We start from the raw sequence: 18,732 nt of genomic DNA, 5'->3' as shown, positions 1-18,732 counted from the left end.
CTCATTAAAAGCATGCCACGTCGATGTGAAGCAGTACTGAAATACAAGATAATGCCGACTAAATATTAACTTGTGAAACTGGTTTCTGTTATGTTGAGTTTCATTTTTGTTCGATTATTGCAGAGAAAATTGTACAATCGTTTTACATGCTAATTGCAATAAGAAGATCTAATAAACTACAGTAGGTGTGTTCTAAAAACATATAATTTTACACATTCTTCTGTTACCAAATTAAAGATATAACAAATTAATAACATTTTCAAGAAGGTGCACTTTATTATCCACTCCTGTATATCTTACTGGCTTATGTAGAAAACTTATATCCTGATGAATTAACCAGTCTTTTGACCTGTTTTAGAGTGATAGATGTTCCGAGTGCTTTTGCAGAGCTACACAAAGATAGGTCTCTACCATAACTAACAGGAAGTGTAGGATTATAGTAAATAGACTACAGTGTTTGATCCACATTAGATATGAGTTACTGTATCAGATTAGTGTGCACCATTTTTATTTAGCTTACACCAACGTTGTCTCTAACAGTAGTATTTATTTGACTTTTACAACAAGTAAAGTTACTTCTTAAATGCTCTAAATATTATTAAAATTAAGAGGCTGACAAAAGCCCATGACAGCAGCAAAGAAACAAATGAGCAAATAATACGAGGGCTGTTCAAAAATACGCGGACTGACGTCATAAAACAAAATGTACTTTATTTAGAAGTTACAGGTCTGGAACCCCTTCAAAGTACTCTCCTCCCCAACGCACACACTTATCCCAACGGTGTTTCCACTTGTTGAAACAGTCCTGGTACGCTTCTTTTGTAATGTCCTCCAGCTCCTTCGTCGCATTTGCCTTAATCTCGGGAATCGTCTCAAATATTCTTCCTTTCAAGGGACTTTCGAGTTTGGGGAACAAGAAAACATCGCAAGGAGCAAGGTCAGGTGAGTAGGGGGGGGAAACAGTGATCGAGTGTTTGTCCAAAAGCTCACGAGTTCTGAGCAGCAACGCAGTGCATCTTCAGCTTTTCGGTCAAACTCTCGTAACATGATCCAACTGATATCCCACACTCTTCAGCAAGCTCCCTGACAGTCAGACGTCGATTTGCCCGCACCAGGGTGTTGATTTTGTCGACGTGTGGGTCGTCAGTTGACGTGGAAGGACGTCCAGGACGCTCATCATCTTCAATGAATTGTCGACCATCCTTAAAACGTTCATGCCACTTGAAACATGCCGTACGCTTCATAGCAACATCACCGTAAGCCGTTAAGCATAGCAAAAGTTTCAGTCGCGGATTTTCCAAGTTTAACAAAATTTCACAGCAAGTCGTTGCTCCTTCAGGTCATTCATTCTGAAATACCCCAAACGAAAAAATCGCACTTCACTTAAAACCGCGTAGCAAATACATAAATGAAGATATCTGCAATCGGGAAATGGCGTCGTAATCAGCTGATCTGTGCGAACCTAGCGACACCAAGCGGATTCCCCTGGAACCAACTGAAGCCGCGCAATTCAAACAGTCCGCGTATTTTTTGAACAGACCTCGTACACTAATACTTCATGTTGTGCATTTTCACATGTGTAATAAAGTTTTTGTTTAATACACATCTGTTGTCTACAGTTCCAATAACTTCTTTTGGTTTGTATCTGATAATCGTTCTCCAAATTATTTCCATCCTGCGGGGTCACAATTCTTAAGTTTTAGTAGTATGTTATTGGTTAGGTCAGATATGTTATAGTTTGGTAAAAATAATCGACTGATTCTCCTTTATCGTTCTATGTTAGATCCCCACTGGAATGTTTTAAGTTTAGTAATATTTTAGTAGTATGTCATTGGTTAGGTCAGATATGTTATAGTTTGGTAAAAATAATCGACTGATTCTCCTTTATCGTTCTATGTTATATCCCCACTGGAATGTTCTAAGTTTAGTAATATTTTAGTAGTATGTCATTGGTTAGGTCAGATATGTTATTGTTTGGTAAAAATAATCGACTGATTTTCCTTTATCGTTCTATGTTAGATTCCCACTGGAATGTTTTAAGTTTAGTAATATTTTAGTAGTATGTCATTGGTTAGGTCAGATATGTTATTGTTTGGTAAAAATAATCGACTGATTCTCCTTTATCGTTCTATGTTAGATTCCCACTGGAATGTTTTAAGTTTAGTAATATTTTAGTAGTATGTCATTGGTTAGGTCAGATGTGTTATTGTTTGGTAAAAATAATCGACTGATTCTCCTTTATCGTTCTATGTTAGATCTCTACTGGAATGTTTAAAATTTAGTAATATTATAGTAGTATGTCATTGGTTAGGTCAGATATGTTATTGTTTGGTAAAAATAATCGACTGATTCTCATTTATCGCTCTATGTTAGATCCCCACTGGAATGTTTTAAGTTTAGTAATATTTTAGTAGTATGTCATTGGTTAGGTCAGATATGTTATTGTTTGGTAAAAATAATCAACTGATTCTCCTTTATCGTTCTATGTTAGATCCCCAATGGAATATTTTAAGTTTAGTAATATTTTAGTAGTATGTCATTGGTTAGGTCAGATATGTTATTGTTTGGTAAAAATAATCGACTGATTCTCCTTTATCGTTCTATGTTAGATCCCCACTGGAATGTTTTAAGTTTAGTAATATTTTAGTAGTATGTCATTGGTTAGGTCAGATATGTTATTGTTTGGTAAAAATAATCGACTGATTCTCCTTTATCGTTCTATGTTAGATCACTACTGGAATGTTTTAAATTTAGTAATATTTTAGTAGTATGTCATTGGTTAGGTCAGATATGTTATTGTTTGGTAAAAATAATCGACTGATTCTTCTTTATCGTTCTATGTTAGATCCCCACTGGAATGTTTTAAGTTTAGTAATATTTTAGTAGTATGTCATTGGTTAGGTCAGATATGTTATAGTTTGGTAAAAATAATCGACTGATTCTTCTTTATCGTTCTATGTTAGATCCCCACTGGAATGTTTTAAGTTTAGTAATATTTTAGTAGTATGTCATTGGTTAGGTCAGATATGTTATCGTTTGGTACAAATAATCGACTGATTCTCCTCTATCGTTCTGTGTTAGATCTCCACTGGAATGTTTTACGTTTAGTAATATTTCACCTTTCTTTTTACATCTCAGAGGAATGTTGTAAGTGGTATCTAGATTTTCACGACTGATTCCATTGTAAATTTAATTGGTTCCGTGGCTTGCAATTGAAGGTCTGATTTACATTGCTGCAGGTGATTTTTTTATCTCTGCTTTATGATCTGTCGGTGGTGTTTAATTTTGTATCACATAATTCATATATAGTTTTAACTTCTGATATACTGGTCTTACATAAGCTTTAGGTTAATAAAGTGTGTTTATCAGTTATTCAAGATCGAAAATTATTTGTTTCGCGTATTCTATCTTTTGTTTTTTAATTACAACAAATTTATCAATAACTCGTCCTTCCAAATCATCAAACAATGAAAATATTGGTACTATGACTAATTGTAGAAACCCGATTTATTGTGTTAACCGGTTTCTTTTCTGTTTAACTCGTGCTTTTAAACAGTTACATCTACCAGTAATTATTTGTATCATCTAAAAGTGTGATTTTATGTATTAGTTATACAAATGTTATCCTCTAAAACTATTTAAACCATTTTTATTTTAATTTATTAAATATTAAATGTTAAACATATTTAATAATTTAATTTATTAAATATTAAATGTTAAACTTATTTAATAATTTAATTCAATGAAAACCTTTTTCATTCTCCAGTTACTTGAAGTGTGTGACGGTTGATGAATGTGAGTTAATATTTAAACTGGTTGTTGTAAAGACTTAGGCTAGACATACACGAAATTAATGTTCCATTATTTAACGATCCCTGAGTTACTTGAAGTGTGTGTAATGGTTGAACATGTACATTATGAAAGCACCTTTCGTACATCTAACTTGTGTGGCTTCTCTAAATTGAGAGCCTTCCTTATTATGTTGCATAATGTTAAGTAGCACACGTGGATGGCTTTTACCATTGGGATACGACTTGTTTCAGATCATTTTCTGGGTGATCCTGGTATCCCAGGTTGACCCATATTTGTTTACTATCCAGTGCTATTAAGTAAAAGACATGTTATTGCCTTAATTTCTAAATCCTGATCTTAAAACTTTCTTAAGATCTTTGTGTACGTATATTTTGTGATGAAACCTGTTATATACCTTTCTGAAAAGCAACCAGTCTCCAGTAGTATCATACTAGCTATACAACATCTATGAATGTAGGTATTTAATTCTGATACCTCTAAAAAAATAGCGACTTTATAAAAGCTGTTGTTGTCGTGTGATTTGTTTATTTGTATGTTCAAAATACGTAGTAATAGTAATAACAATTTGATCAATATCAGTTGTATGTTATCGAAAAAAAAACATTCTGTGCATAATTTATCTTGATAGTTTGATTAACATAATGTCTACAATCGACTAAAATAGTTTTATGAAGGTAATAAACATGGCATATTAAAACGACAAAGTGAAACAATACGTAAGTATATGAACTGAAAAATGATATTGTAGCAACAAAATCCAGTGCCGGTGTTTTCTTCTTGACATGTGGATTTAACTTTCATATTAGTGAAATATATTTTCTTGACTCATTCAGTTTACTGTTTTATTTACAAAACTCGTTAACAACGTCTCGACAAAAACAGTTTGAAAACTTCAAAATGACTAACGTAAGTGGTTGTTAGACATTTATAGGTAGCAATGACGTGCCTCATATGAAACGTTATAGAAATACAGTATTAACCTGTTAGATGGTGCAACTTTATACAGATGTCAACACTGGGTAAATTAGAAAGTCCAATTAGTATCTATTTCAACGCATTATATAAAATATGAGGCAAAACCTGAATTCACCCACGCATTTTCGAAAAAAAACACCTTGTAATCAAAATACACGATTTTTGTAATGGCCAGTATTATCTGATAGACTCGTAAAAAAGTATCAAAGCCATTGTCGGACATGTTGGTTAGTGGCCAATATCATACAGTTTAGTTACCAGGGAAAGATGTGGTGGTAACTAGCCTATATTGTAAAACGTTCTTAAAAGAAATGGGCGTATTGTTGACTAACCTATATTGTACAACGTGATAAGAAGAAACGAACGTTTTGGTTACTGGCTCCTAGTATACAATGTAGTTACGAGAGACAAATATGTTGGCTACTGAGCCATATTGTAAAACATGATTACAAAAAATGTACATGTTGGTTACTGGCCTATATCGTATAACTCAATTAAAATAAACAAATGTTGGTTATTGGCATATATCGTACGGTGTAAGTATAAGAAATGTATGTATTGATTACTGGCCTGTATTGTTCAATGCAATTAGAAGAAATACATACGTTGGTTACACCCTACATTGTAGAACTTCGTTACATGAAACAAATGTATTGGTTACTGGTCTCTATAATAAAACATGATTGCGAGAAATGAAAAGTTGGTTGCAGGCTTATATCCTACAGTTTGATTACAAGAAAGAGGTATGTTATTAATCAATGTTCTTCAAACTGTTTGACCATTGAGGAAATGCTTCGTTTCAGATTTGTTGAATCGCAAACTTTGAAAAATTATAGTCAGACATTACAAACAAATAAAACAGTTTTTGGAAGGAAAGCCCTAACATCTGTAAGTAACAATTAATTCGTCCCCCAAAAAAACGAACTTAAAGAGAACCTTAGTACAGTAGAGCGCATTTTCTTAATAAAGAAAGATATTTTAAAGCTAAAAAAGAGCAAGATTGACAGATAACAATTTGGAGAAGTCGATGCTATTGAAATTAAACAACAAATTAAAACAGTAATAAAATTGAACAAACAATAAGAGACCTAATTGATTTTAATTTTATAGATTCATTATTTCATATTACCTTATTAACTCACTTATTGTTACTACTGTCATCATATTCATTTAAATTTATTACTTCATATTAACTTATTAGTTCATTTATTATTATTACTGTCACCATATTAATTTAATTTATTTTGACTTTGTGTTCTATAAGTACTGTCGTTAAATATTTTAAAGGTCGTATGGTTCTTAGGTGCTTTCCTCACATCATTCACAAATATGGATAGGCTGTACTGAAAAGCCTGTATTATATTATTATAGCAATAAACTACTATTATTTATCAATAAGCTTGCGTTTTCAGTTCTTTTATTACCCACTGGCAAAACAATTACCATGAGAAATATCAGTTTGAAAAGTATCAGTAACGCCATCATGTTTATAAATATGTAACAACAACAGTTGTGTCGCTCTATTTTTTCTAGTTGTACATTGAAGAGACAGATTATCGGTGACTGTTTATAACATGGGGTGCTATGAAATTGATGATACATTTATAACCAGTCACGTGACATACTATTACGTTAATGGATAAATAATTAGAACTAAGAACTGTTGTTTTCTTCTGTTCAATTAAAACGTGATAGTTTGACAGACGGTTTAGGTAATAGGTAAACATTGTTAGGTGAACCAAGAATGTGTTTATTTCTATTTCTATTAGTGATAAATCCACAATATTTATGAATCATTCTATGGTAAGTAATCGTAGTTTAATGCAAATTATGAGTAATTAATGGTCATTAGCAGTAGGTGAATATGATTTGTTTAAACCCTACCAACAGTTAGTAGCTTGAAATTCTCATGAGAGTTAGGAGTAAGCACGTGTTTGTGTCATTGGAAATTGGTGTTAGGAAATGAACACCTTATCATTATGATAGATGTTTATGAAACATTCTTTAGGAATTTAACTGTGAAAGACACGAGGAAATTATACATGGGGTGGAATTAAAAGAAACGTCCAATGAGGATGAAACTGATAAGTATGTGAAGAGTTAATGTGCGAATTGTTGTTGTTATGTATTTTGAAAAAGTTGGAATTTAACATTCTGTCATCAGATTGAGTATGATCCCTTTCATAAATCAGTTATTCTCAAGAAGTTTACATTCTGTTATCAGATTGAGTATGAACCCTTTCATAAATCAGTTATTCTCAGGAGTTTAACGATTGTCATCAGGTTGAGTATGAACCCTTTCATAAATCAATTGTTAAATCCGAACAACAGTAATGGATGAAAATGAAAGCGTTAAACTAACAGCTGTTCAAGCAGGTATAAAAAGAGAAGAAAACATTTCCTGAACCGATAATGTGATTAATAATAATAATATAATTAACTAATATCTAATATTAAAACAAAATATCATAGGTGGTTTCTAAAAAAATACTAGATTAAGTCTGTGTATAACACTAACAACTCATGTCAGTAAAATAAAAAAAAAATTAAAAACAGAAAAATATAATTTAAGTGTGTGTGATAAGTGCAGCTGTTTCCGGCACGTTCAAAATTCTCTAAAATTACATTGGTTACACCTTATTTTTTTTCTATATAATTAAGTGACCACTATCAATCCAAATGAATCCTATAAAACCCGACATACTGAGGAGATGAAAAGAAATAAGTTAGAAAAGAAATAGTAAGAACACACAGGAAAAAAGAACAAGAAAGAACAAGAAAAGAAAGCAGAATAGGGAAAGACGAGAGAGTCATAAAAGGAGAGAGTTTGTGGTACAAAACAAAAAAAGGAAAACAGAAGAGTTATAACATAGGGTGTACGTTCATTGAAAAAATATGAAAGACAGGAAAAAAGATAGAGAAGAGAGAAAAACCAGGAAACGAAAATTAGGGAAAAAAATAAGAGAAAAAAAGCAAAAACAAAGGAGTGAAAATTAAAAACAGAAAAATGTAACAGGAAAAAAAGGAATATTGGAATTGAAAATGATATTTTCAACTAAGCAACATCGGATTACTTGCTAAGTCTACCGTGGGGAATCGAACGCCTGATTTTAGTGTTGTAAATCCGTAGACTTACCGCTGATAGAGTTGTTACGTAGGTATTTGTTATCTTTGTATCATCAAACATAATTCATATCAACCTGTTTTCTTTTTTTCAAATATTTTCTTTGTATTCCAGAAGAACAGCAATAACAAAAAAGCAAAATGAGTCTACTTTTCCTAATGATTTTCATTGTCCAAATGAGTTCTTCCTCAGAGATACGAAGCGAACAGACAAGAATATTTATAAATGACGTAACAATCTTAACGCATAGCGCCACCTGTCACTTTTGTTTAAAACCACCTACGTGCTCCTATGTTCATTCCCTCAGTTTTATCAGAAAGGATCATGTGTTTGCTCTTCAGAAGCTTGATTTTATCTTTACTTGTATACGAAGGTTTGGCACGTAAGTTTATACATACCTATTCTACTTTTACTATAGACAAATTATACACAATTCTTATATTTATTTTTAGGTCTTAAAAACGCATTCTTTCTAGTTTTCCTGTCAATTTTTCATTGACGTAACTTGAAGGTAAACAAACAGCGGTGCTACTAGTCCTGACTATAGGCTTTGCTTTCAGTTCTTAGCGATACTTTTAATATTGGCCACATTATAAACTTACTGACCATCATTAGAAGATGTTAGTAATTATTATATTTACTTGCTTTCATTGCAAGATGTTATGAAGTTTGAGAGTAGTTAGTAGAGTTTTGCAATAATTATTACACAACATTTTAAACAAATTAACTGGTATCACCAACACAGTTCCATATATTCTAGGTTTGTTATTTGTTAATCTTGATTAGCACATTTATAACATGTTTTATATGAAACTCTTAATTTAAAACATGTTATTTAAGATAATTATTAATTTATAACATTATATTTAAAAAAACTGTTAGATTCTTCTTTTCTGTTTGCTTTGATTACAGAAAAGTTGCAAGTTCCGTGTTTGGTAAACACTAACTTTATGTTAATATTATGAAACAGCGATCGTTTGGCTCAAGTATGATATTTTTCTAGTGTGTATATGGAAAGTTATTTTAAAAAGTGAGATTTTGTTAGACAGAATTTCGCAAGCAACACTTTCTACCAAAGCTGCTTAAAACTAATTAATTAATTACAATATGTTTGGTAACAATATGACAGTAAACTACTAAGTGTCATTAGCTACGAATTACAATGGACACTTAATTTTCGACTTAACTCACAAGAGTTGAGGAAGACACAGTGATTGTTTATTTTTCTCGTATTTATTATATCTAGAAGTTTAATGATGTATCGTTGTAATACGGTAAGTCATTTTATATTGGTAGGAAAAATTTTCAGTATTTTTTAAAGTTTATGTTTACTTCTAAATATAGTTGTTGTTGTTGTTGTGTGGAATTAAGCACAAAGCTACAGAATGGGCTATCTGTGCTCTGCCCATCACGGATATCGAAACCCGGTTTTTAGCGTTGTAAGTCCGCAGACATACCGTTGAGCCAGTGGGGGACTCTAAATATAGACAAAGACAAGAAGAATATAAATAGAAATAGGTCTAGTATGGCCAAATGGGTTAAGGCGTTCGACTTGCAATCCGAGGGCCGCGGGTTCGAATCCCCGTGCACCAAACGTGCTCGTCCTTTCAGCCGTGGGGACGTTATAATGTGACGGTCAATCCCACTATTCGTTGGTAAAAGAGTAGCTCATGAATTGGCGGTGGGTAGTGATGACTAGCTACCTTCCCTCTAGTCTTACACTACTAAATTAGGGACGACCAGCACAGATAGCCCTTATGTAGCTTTGCGGGAAATTTAAAAAAAACAATAAAGAGAAATAAGAAGTTCCAAATGGGGAAAAAAACTATTAGAGGTACATAGAATAATATAAGTAAAAACAAAAAGTGGGAGATGATTTACGTTCGACTACAATACATAGAATGTTAGGTAGAACAGCAAGCTAGTTAAATAAACTAAACAGATAGAAAGTTGTTTCACTAACACTGTTTCTCCATGTATGAATCAACTGAGTATATACAGATGAAAGAAACACACACACACAAACGTGTCTTAATATAACTGTTTGCGTGTACTTACTCATCGAATAATAGTCCAGTAACCGGAATCACATGTTTAATATGTGTTTGGATGTATTTCGTGTATACAATGAACGATCAAACGGCTCAAAATTATGTTTTATTTTTATCTCTTTTTAATATAAGTTGTAAGGTTTAGTCGCTTACTAAACGTTTTATGGTAAATAAGGTATTTCTTGTATAACGTAATTCACATAAAAATCTCAGGTCTTCACAGTCGTAATTGTAAGTTCAGTGAAAGGTCGTAACTAGATTCGCGGATGTAATAGTATAAGGACTGCGTGAAGTTGAAAATCTTTTACTGACTGAAGAATGAAGTACAATGTGCATGATTGTTTTTATGTATCAACAATACACAGAGGATTGGGATGGAGTTGAGAAAAGTAAATAATGTCTGAATAGAAAAGTAAATTCAGAGAATTAAATTTAGAAAAGTGACAGTGGGAAGCCAAGTTTTGGTGAACTTTAACATCAAAATGAATTGAAGCTGCTAAACAACTATTGAAAACACACGATCATCAGATCTGAAAAGGTACAACAAACAAAGACAAGGCTTCACTAATAAATCTGGGCCCTTTCATTAAAGAAACGGGCTTGTTTTAAAACGAAAAAAGACTAAGTTGATAGTTGGCCTTCTCTCTTTAGCTAATCAACACTTACAAGTAACCGAAACGTTTCTACTTCCTGTGTCAGTGTCTCAGCTGTTTCACATGCCTAACTAACATCACCACAACTCCATGAAACAATAATTAGCTTCCATGATCAGATGGTGTAACAGAAAATAACAAAAAGTTATATTTATCCGATACTTTACAAGATAAAGATATATGTTTCTGACATAGCTACAAGCTTATGTTGGTTCTGTTTGACTGGATTCGTGCGTTAAACCAATATCTTCTTAACACTACATAACGTTATACACCGTACAGTTGTTTTGTTAGAACAGTAAATGGATATGATATATATAGAATAGACGTACCTGATTACTTTTATTTCACTAACCAAACTAACATAAGTACTCTTGTTCTGCTGTATGGTCAAAGACCGACAGAACCTCCTCTAATGTACGGATCAAGTTTCTCCATTATTTCCTATTACCTATATTGTTTTATTGTTTTGTTTTCATTTCGCGTAAAGCTACACGAGGGCTATCTGCGCTAGCCGTTCCTAATTTAGCAATGTAAGGCTAGAGGGAAGGCAGCTAGACATCACCACCCATCGCCAACTCTTGGGCTACTCTTTTACCACCGAAGAGTAGGATAGACCGTCACATGTAACGCCTATACGCTTGAAAGGACGAGCATGTTTGGTGTGACGAAGATTCGAATCCGCAACCCTCGGATTACGAGTCGAACGTCCTAACCACCTGGCCATGCCGGGCCCATTACCTCTATAACTGTTCCAACGACGCCCTCCTGTAATACCTGAATACGTGCACCAAGTGTGGTCCTGCCAGCTAGAAGACTGTGGGTGGTGTTTCCGGACAAGCAAATACAGTGTGAATTAATATAATGTAAAAGGAAATATTTTTGCTTATATTTTCCTTAAATATTTGTATACGCCATAATTTTACATTTAGAAGACAATTACTGATATTAATTAGAACGTACTTTTTAAATTTTTGTTTTTAATGAAAAATCAAAAACAACATTTATGTTTAAAATCTGAAATTATTTGACCAATTTTAAGGACCCTGCTTTGCAGAGTTGTTCAGAAAAAAATCCACTATAACGCTTCGTCTTAATTATTCATTTTATGGTTAAGAATGTCGAAAATTATAAAAAATCTAAAATACAAATTAAAACTTATGTTTTTTTTTTATATTCTGCACGAAATACAGAATTAATTCTGAAGCTTTGTCAACAAAACATTTCGACTTTCCTAATAAAGTAAACAACGAGACGAGATAGCTTGGGCATCAGCTCTAAAACCTTGAATAGCTTAGGTTGGCTGTCTTAGTCTAAAGCCAACTTAACAAGCATTACAGGTACGTTAGCTAAACACAAACAGGTTCCACAACTTCTTATGCTTTACTAAAAGTACAGGTTTCTGTGTTCGTATATGTTACGATTAGCTTTTGTATATCATGTGCAATACTAGAATAATGGTTTTCTGAACTATTAAGATGTGTGTCTGTAAGAGCACTAAAAGGCAATTATCTGTATAATATACGCACAGAGAAGTGTAATCTCTGTAGAAATTCGATGTCACACATGACAGAATAACCTGATCTGTAGGGAAATGTTATCATGAGAAGTATAAATTCTGATCGCTATAGAGTAACGTTATCCAGAGGGGTATTAAAAAACCTGATCTCTATAAATGTGCGTTGTCATGAGGGAAGTCGTGTGCTCGAGTTAATAAAAATGTCAGGAGGCTATGTAAGTCACACTTTTCATGAAATCTATTGTTTTCCTGAGCTCTTAGTTTAGCCTAGTTCAAATAAAAGCGATCTGGTTTTTGCTTCATTCTGGTAATTACGCTGTAGGGTTTACAAGGAAAATAAGAGCGATACATGCTTATACGAAGTTCATTATACATGACATGTTCTCAGTTACAATGTTAAGCACAAAGTTAACGATGTTAACATATTTACGAATATTTTAGTTCGTTTAAACTGACTATAGAATAACTTCATATATAATTACCGTAACAGAAGCTATTTCTATTGGAATGGGACACAAACAAAAACAATAATTTATTCCAAATAGTGTTATAATAAAATATTTGAATGATCTACCAATGTGTTTAGATATATCACAGACACTGCCAATAAGGTTTTTAACTTATCTCACATTTTACAGATGTTTAATAGAAGTTCTTTTAGCGTGTGTTTTATATAGCAAAGCGACATCGAGTTATGTGCCGGCCACCGAAGGAAATTGAACTCCTAATTTTGGCGTTGTAAATCTGCAGACTTACCATTGTCTCACTGAGAAACATTTGTATTATTACGCTTTATTTTTCTTTACCATACCTGTATTATTTACTCTAACGTTAAGTACATTTAAGGATGAATAATGGTAAAAATCATTTGATTATAGCGTCTCAGAGAGCCTAGTTGCTTTGCGCCATAAAACACCTTGATTAATGTTTTGTTACAGTCCTGATAATAAAGCAAATTTTATGCGTTCAAGCCATTAATTTCAGTCTTTAGAACCAACCCCGTCTTAACGAAGCCTAAATTGTGAAAAGCACACAATTTTTCTAATTAATATAACACTTAACTGTACGGACACTTTCATTTCAAACTCTTTAGATTTCTCATGAAAATAAATCTTTATTAACTGTATACGTAGTTGACAAGTAATTAATTATTGTTGTAATCACTAATAAAATTAACTAAATAAAACACGTAATTTAGTGAAAATTTATTGGACTTTCAGCTACTAATTTGAAACAGTTTTGACATAGACAGCAAAGTAGTAAACAACTGGTGTAATCATTTGTTTTGTAAATAGGAAATTATTTCATTTTTCTTTAGATATTTTCATATTAATCATAATACAGGACGTGATTTTCAAATAAGTTTATTATATAAACCATCTACTTTAGAACCAGCCCAAATCTCATAACCTGGCCAAACCTCGTGATTACGGTCGAAAATATTTTTGGCAAGCTAAATGGTCCAGTGCAATGCGATCTCTGTTAGGCTATGTTTTAATGTGTATTATTTCATGATATTGAGTACTTAGCTTGTTACACTGAATTATCTTCCTTAAGATTAATGTGGTTTGGTTTGTTTCAGTTTTTATACTGTTGGTCTGAAGTTCTTAATAATTATTTATTGGTTAAATGTCTGAGTGATGGCGCAGTTCAGTTTGTTTATTTGAGTATCGTGCAAAGCTACACATGGATTACTGCGCTAGCCGTCCCTAGTTTAGCAGTGTAAGATTAGTCCTCACCACCCACCGCCAACTATAGGGCTACGTTTTACCAACAAATAGTGGGATTGATCGTCACATTATAACGCCTTCACGGCTGAAAGGACTAGCATGTTTGGTGTGACGGTGATTCGAACCTGCGACCCTTAGATTACGAGTTGATCGCCCTAGCTACCTGGTCATGCCGGTCCACGCTACTCAGTTTCTGTTGACCAGATGCCTAAACACTTGAAAACTAGCTTATTGTGTTTTAAGCTTTAACTGATGTTGTGTTTCTACTATTAAAATTCCAGAAATGTACAATTAGAATGTAGAATGATGTTACACTGTGATCGTTGTTCTTACTGATATAAATTGTCTTAAATATGGCTGGCGTTAACGCTGTTATAAACTGTGTTATTTATACGGCCTGATGTTAATGCTGGTATAAACCGGCGATAAGTTCAATGATGTCCAGTTGGAAATGGTCTAGATTGGTAAATAATGTAACTAGATACTTCAGTTAGGGTTATTGGGGTTGGTATTAGGTAGTGTTGTATGCTACAATGTGGGAAAATAGCTGGTATTTATCGGTTTTAAATATCAAAAATTCGAGGTATAAAGGTCGAATGTTATGATCTATATTTGTAGCTGATATATTCATCATGCTAGATATCATGATGCTATAGTGTAGCAATTATATCTTATTTGGGGCATTTTCAAGTTCTATTTTATCGTGTTTTGTGAAAGCGTTATTATTATTATTCAATCTGGAAACCAAACTTGAGTGCACGTAACAATAGCAGGCCTCAAGTTATTACTTAGTTTCTTCTGGGTCACTGACCTACATATTCGTGGTTTTCACACGTGAAATGTGTGTATGTGATGTAAGGTAGTCTGACAAAAATGTAGGTTAATAAAAATTGCTAAGCACGGCATACACGTTCATCGTGTGGGAAGAAGTGTATTCTCGATATACAGCAACTTAATAGTTTGCACGTATTTGAATCTTCTCTAATGATGAAAATATAGAGGCGTAATTACATTACAATAATACTACCGCTAGTTACATGTAAGCAAATTTTTCGTACCATCATTTTTAACTATTTTGTTCTACAACATTTTACTTTTTTCGAATAATTTTCGTAAATCTTAGTAGAATTGGTGCTTGACTAGGTTAGTTAAATAATATATATATATCGCCCACCTGTGAGAACAGCCATGTTAGATATCTGCTACATGTAGTTGATGTCAGAGATGGCGCCCTCCACTTGGAGCGGCAGGTTTAGGTGAATGTATATTATTCATTATCTTTAACGGCTATGGCGATCTTAAATACGTGTGGTGGTCACATAACCACAATGGAAGTGCGCTAGCAATTACTAACATTAATTTTAATTATTTATACGTATTCACTTGAATTATGTATACATGTTTCTGCCAAAGTTGAATTACTTTAAAATCATAAGAAACTTTGGGTACTAAAATAAGTACTGATACAACAATTCATTATTTATTATGGCCAACAGTATGCCAAATAAATGTTTTCATAAGTTGCATAAATGAGTTTCTGACTGATATAGTGCAATCGTATTGTTATTAGATAGTTAAGTAACTCCAGACCTGCTTAATGATTGACTAGTGACACCAGTTAATTATTTACCCTAAACAGTTTTCTTGAACCTAGGATTTAAGTCGTTCATGAAAACTCCTTGAGTAATTGGATTAGAATACACAATAAGATAGGAAAGACCCTTTCATAACTGTAGATGAATTATTTTAAATCTTTTTTGTCATCGTCTTTTGGTGTGATCATTCTGCGTTTGTTTTATTTAATGTAGTCCAAAACAGAAATACTTCTGGAAGAGAATGACCACGAAAGCACAGAAAACAATAAATTGATCAAAAAGTCGTTTTACAAGGCTTTCATCTGTGCTATAGAAACAAAACATAATACATAAAGCTTACTAGGATTGTTTCACACCAAGGACATCCCCCTATATCAATACCTGCACACACACACACACACACACACACCACAATTCGTTAGTATTTAATCTTTATACTTTACTGAGTTTGTACATGCTCGTATTTTTAGGTGATCGTAGTTTCGTGAAGAAAACGGATTCCGAGATACTTCACTCACTGGATTTAATTAAAAATGAATCAGAAAACACTTGTCTGGGACACTTCAAAAGTGAAAGTTTCTTTTCGTACACAATAGCAACTGAAGAACAGAAAAAATAGAAACTAATCATGCCACGCGGTTTAAGGAGGTTTCACCCGAATCTACTTTATGGATATTTTAGACTCGCAACATGAAGTTAGTATGGCTTTATTTTACTTTTATTTCTTTACCAACTACCAATCCCATACACACACTTAATATGCTATTATGTCACTCACTTAGCACCCAGCCTATGAACCAAAGTTGGGGATTGGGTGGTTTACAAAAGATTGCCATGATTTACCTTATATATGCTAGAACAAAGAAAGTTACTTTCATATAGGTCTATATCTGTTGACCACAAAAATAAAATAAGATAAAGCTCACCTCTCTACAGTGTTTAATCATGAAGATGTGGAGTTTAGAGAGCTGTTCATAGTTTGTTCTTTTTCCATAAAACAGCAGAAGTATTCATGTTCAGGTACATACCACACTTAAAACAGAATATAAGTTTTGTTGAGCTTCCCCTGCCACCTCCAGCGAAAGAAAACGACTTTATAGAGTTGAGTGGTGAGATCTTGTATTGCATAACATGTTCTGTTACTACTGTGCTTTGTATAAGATTTTGGATGGTTTTACATTTTCATAGACTGAAAGCTAGTGTGAAATCAAGCATTTTAGTGGATAATTCCGATTCTAGTTAAAGTAAGAAGCTCAAGTCTTTATTAAACATTAAGAAAAAGAATACCATAAAGATTTGTTTGGGAAGCTTCTTGACATCACACATGTCCCCTCGTACACTAAGTATTATGTGTTTATTATTTATTTAGAAATTAATCAATAATCACGTGCTTGCTCCAGCAATCAATTCAGTAAACATTTCTTTTTCTCACATGTGAAACGTCAGCGTCTCATCATATCCATCTTTATCCATTAACACTTGTTTGGTTTGTATGTCGAAAATGTGAATGGGGTAAGGTTAGGGTGGTTTCAAAAGTGTTCATTTTTATTTTTTATATATTCTTCTCTAACTTTTCATTAACACTCTTTAAGTAAAATTATTTTCAGTGTAATTTCCTAAGTGCCATCTTGTCAGTTTTTGTTACTGTTTCTCTTCTGATATCATCAGCTAGGACCTGTTAATAAAGACATTGGCTTTACACCCTTTTATCCACATGCTAACTGTGTATTGCTCGTTATTATTTAAATAATGTTCGTCTTTACTACAGCTATCACTTTCTTTGAAACTATTATTGCTTGAGAAATCATGAGTAGAATATCTTTTCTTGGATTAATTTTAACTACAAATATTAACCTTACAAAAACTACTTTATTCTCAAACTTGTCAAACATTTTATATTCCTAGTGTCTGTTAGGTCTCCTCTTCTTTTTCACTTCTTGTTTACTGTACTTGCATTTAGTAAATAAAATTTCAAAAAAAGAATGCTGTAGACGCGCTCTTCAGTTTAATACGATTATAAGATGGTCTTCAGTTACAAAATGGAAGAAGTAAATTTACAGAATGAAATAACTAAATAGAGAGATACAAGTCACCTTTATACTGCTAGTATAAAGCACCTCTGATTACTCCTGGCTACCTAGCAGGAGTTATAGGTTTCATATTCATGACCTGTAAATGATCTTTACTAATTACTAAAGTGTGATTATCTAAGAGTAAACCATAACTAGTATGAGAGCTGCATACATATCACTAGTAAAACATGAAAACACATAAATATATAATTTACCTTATGATTTTTACATTTTAATTAAAGAAAAACAATATCTTGTTTTTCAATCATTTACGAGTTTAATGCAATTGAATTCGGATTAACAACCTTTCGCCAGAATTCCTATGTTTTTATTTCAAAAGAGATGTCGTATTTAAACATAATTTTTGATACCTTGTCCATTTACTTACATAAAGCATGAGTTATATAATTCTATCCCTAAAACATATTTATGATATCTGACATTGAACCCTTGGAACTTCACTCAATGCTTAGGAAAGATTTGGGTCAAGAATTCAATATGATAAAGTGCATGTTTTTGTTACCTCTAAGCTTGATAATTTAGCAGAACAAGTAATATGTACTATCGAGTGTATGCTTACAAAATTTGTTAATCGTGATTGAAATGACATATGAATACCTGCCATACCGCACTGTAACGTAATCTGCAATCGATAAGAGGTTGTGTGGTTGTCCACCAGACATATTTATGTTTAGTGGAGCCACTAACAATGTAATGCATTTTTTAGCTTCTAGTTTAGATGGACTTTAATGTACACGTTAATATATTGAATAGCTGAGGTTCAAATTAGTTGAAACATGAACTTGCGCGACAGTAGTTGGGTAAGACAGTTCTATTTGGATGATGCTAGAAAGGGCAAAAACGGAATAGAATTCTTATGTTTCAGCCCTTATCTCATTCTCAGACACGTCAATTCATGAGTTACAGCAGTTACAATGACACGTATTAACTCATTAACCCTGTTAACAAGCTCGAGTAATAAATCACTGGTGACTCTCTCATACAGTAAATAGACCATGAATCATGAATGGAATAATTGAGTCAAATCACTGTATGATATAAATTTAGATGAGATGGACTTTTTGTAGAGTCTTATGTTACACTAATTGTCAGCAACGAATATAAAATTGACCATATTGTTGTTACGGCTGAATTAGTTGACAGACTAGCATTTAGAAAAGGCTTTTGAGTTGAATGTCA

Source organism: Tachypleus tridentatus, chromosome 13 (assembly GCF_004210375.1).
Source record: "Tachypleus tridentatus isolate NWPU-2018 chromosome 13, ASM421037v1, whole genome shotgun sequence".
Taxonomy (NCBI): domain Eukaryota; kingdom Metazoa; phylum Arthropoda; class Merostomata; order Xiphosura; family Limulidae; genus Tachypleus; species Tachypleus tridentatus.
Note: the sequence above shows the minus strand (reverse complement) of the source record.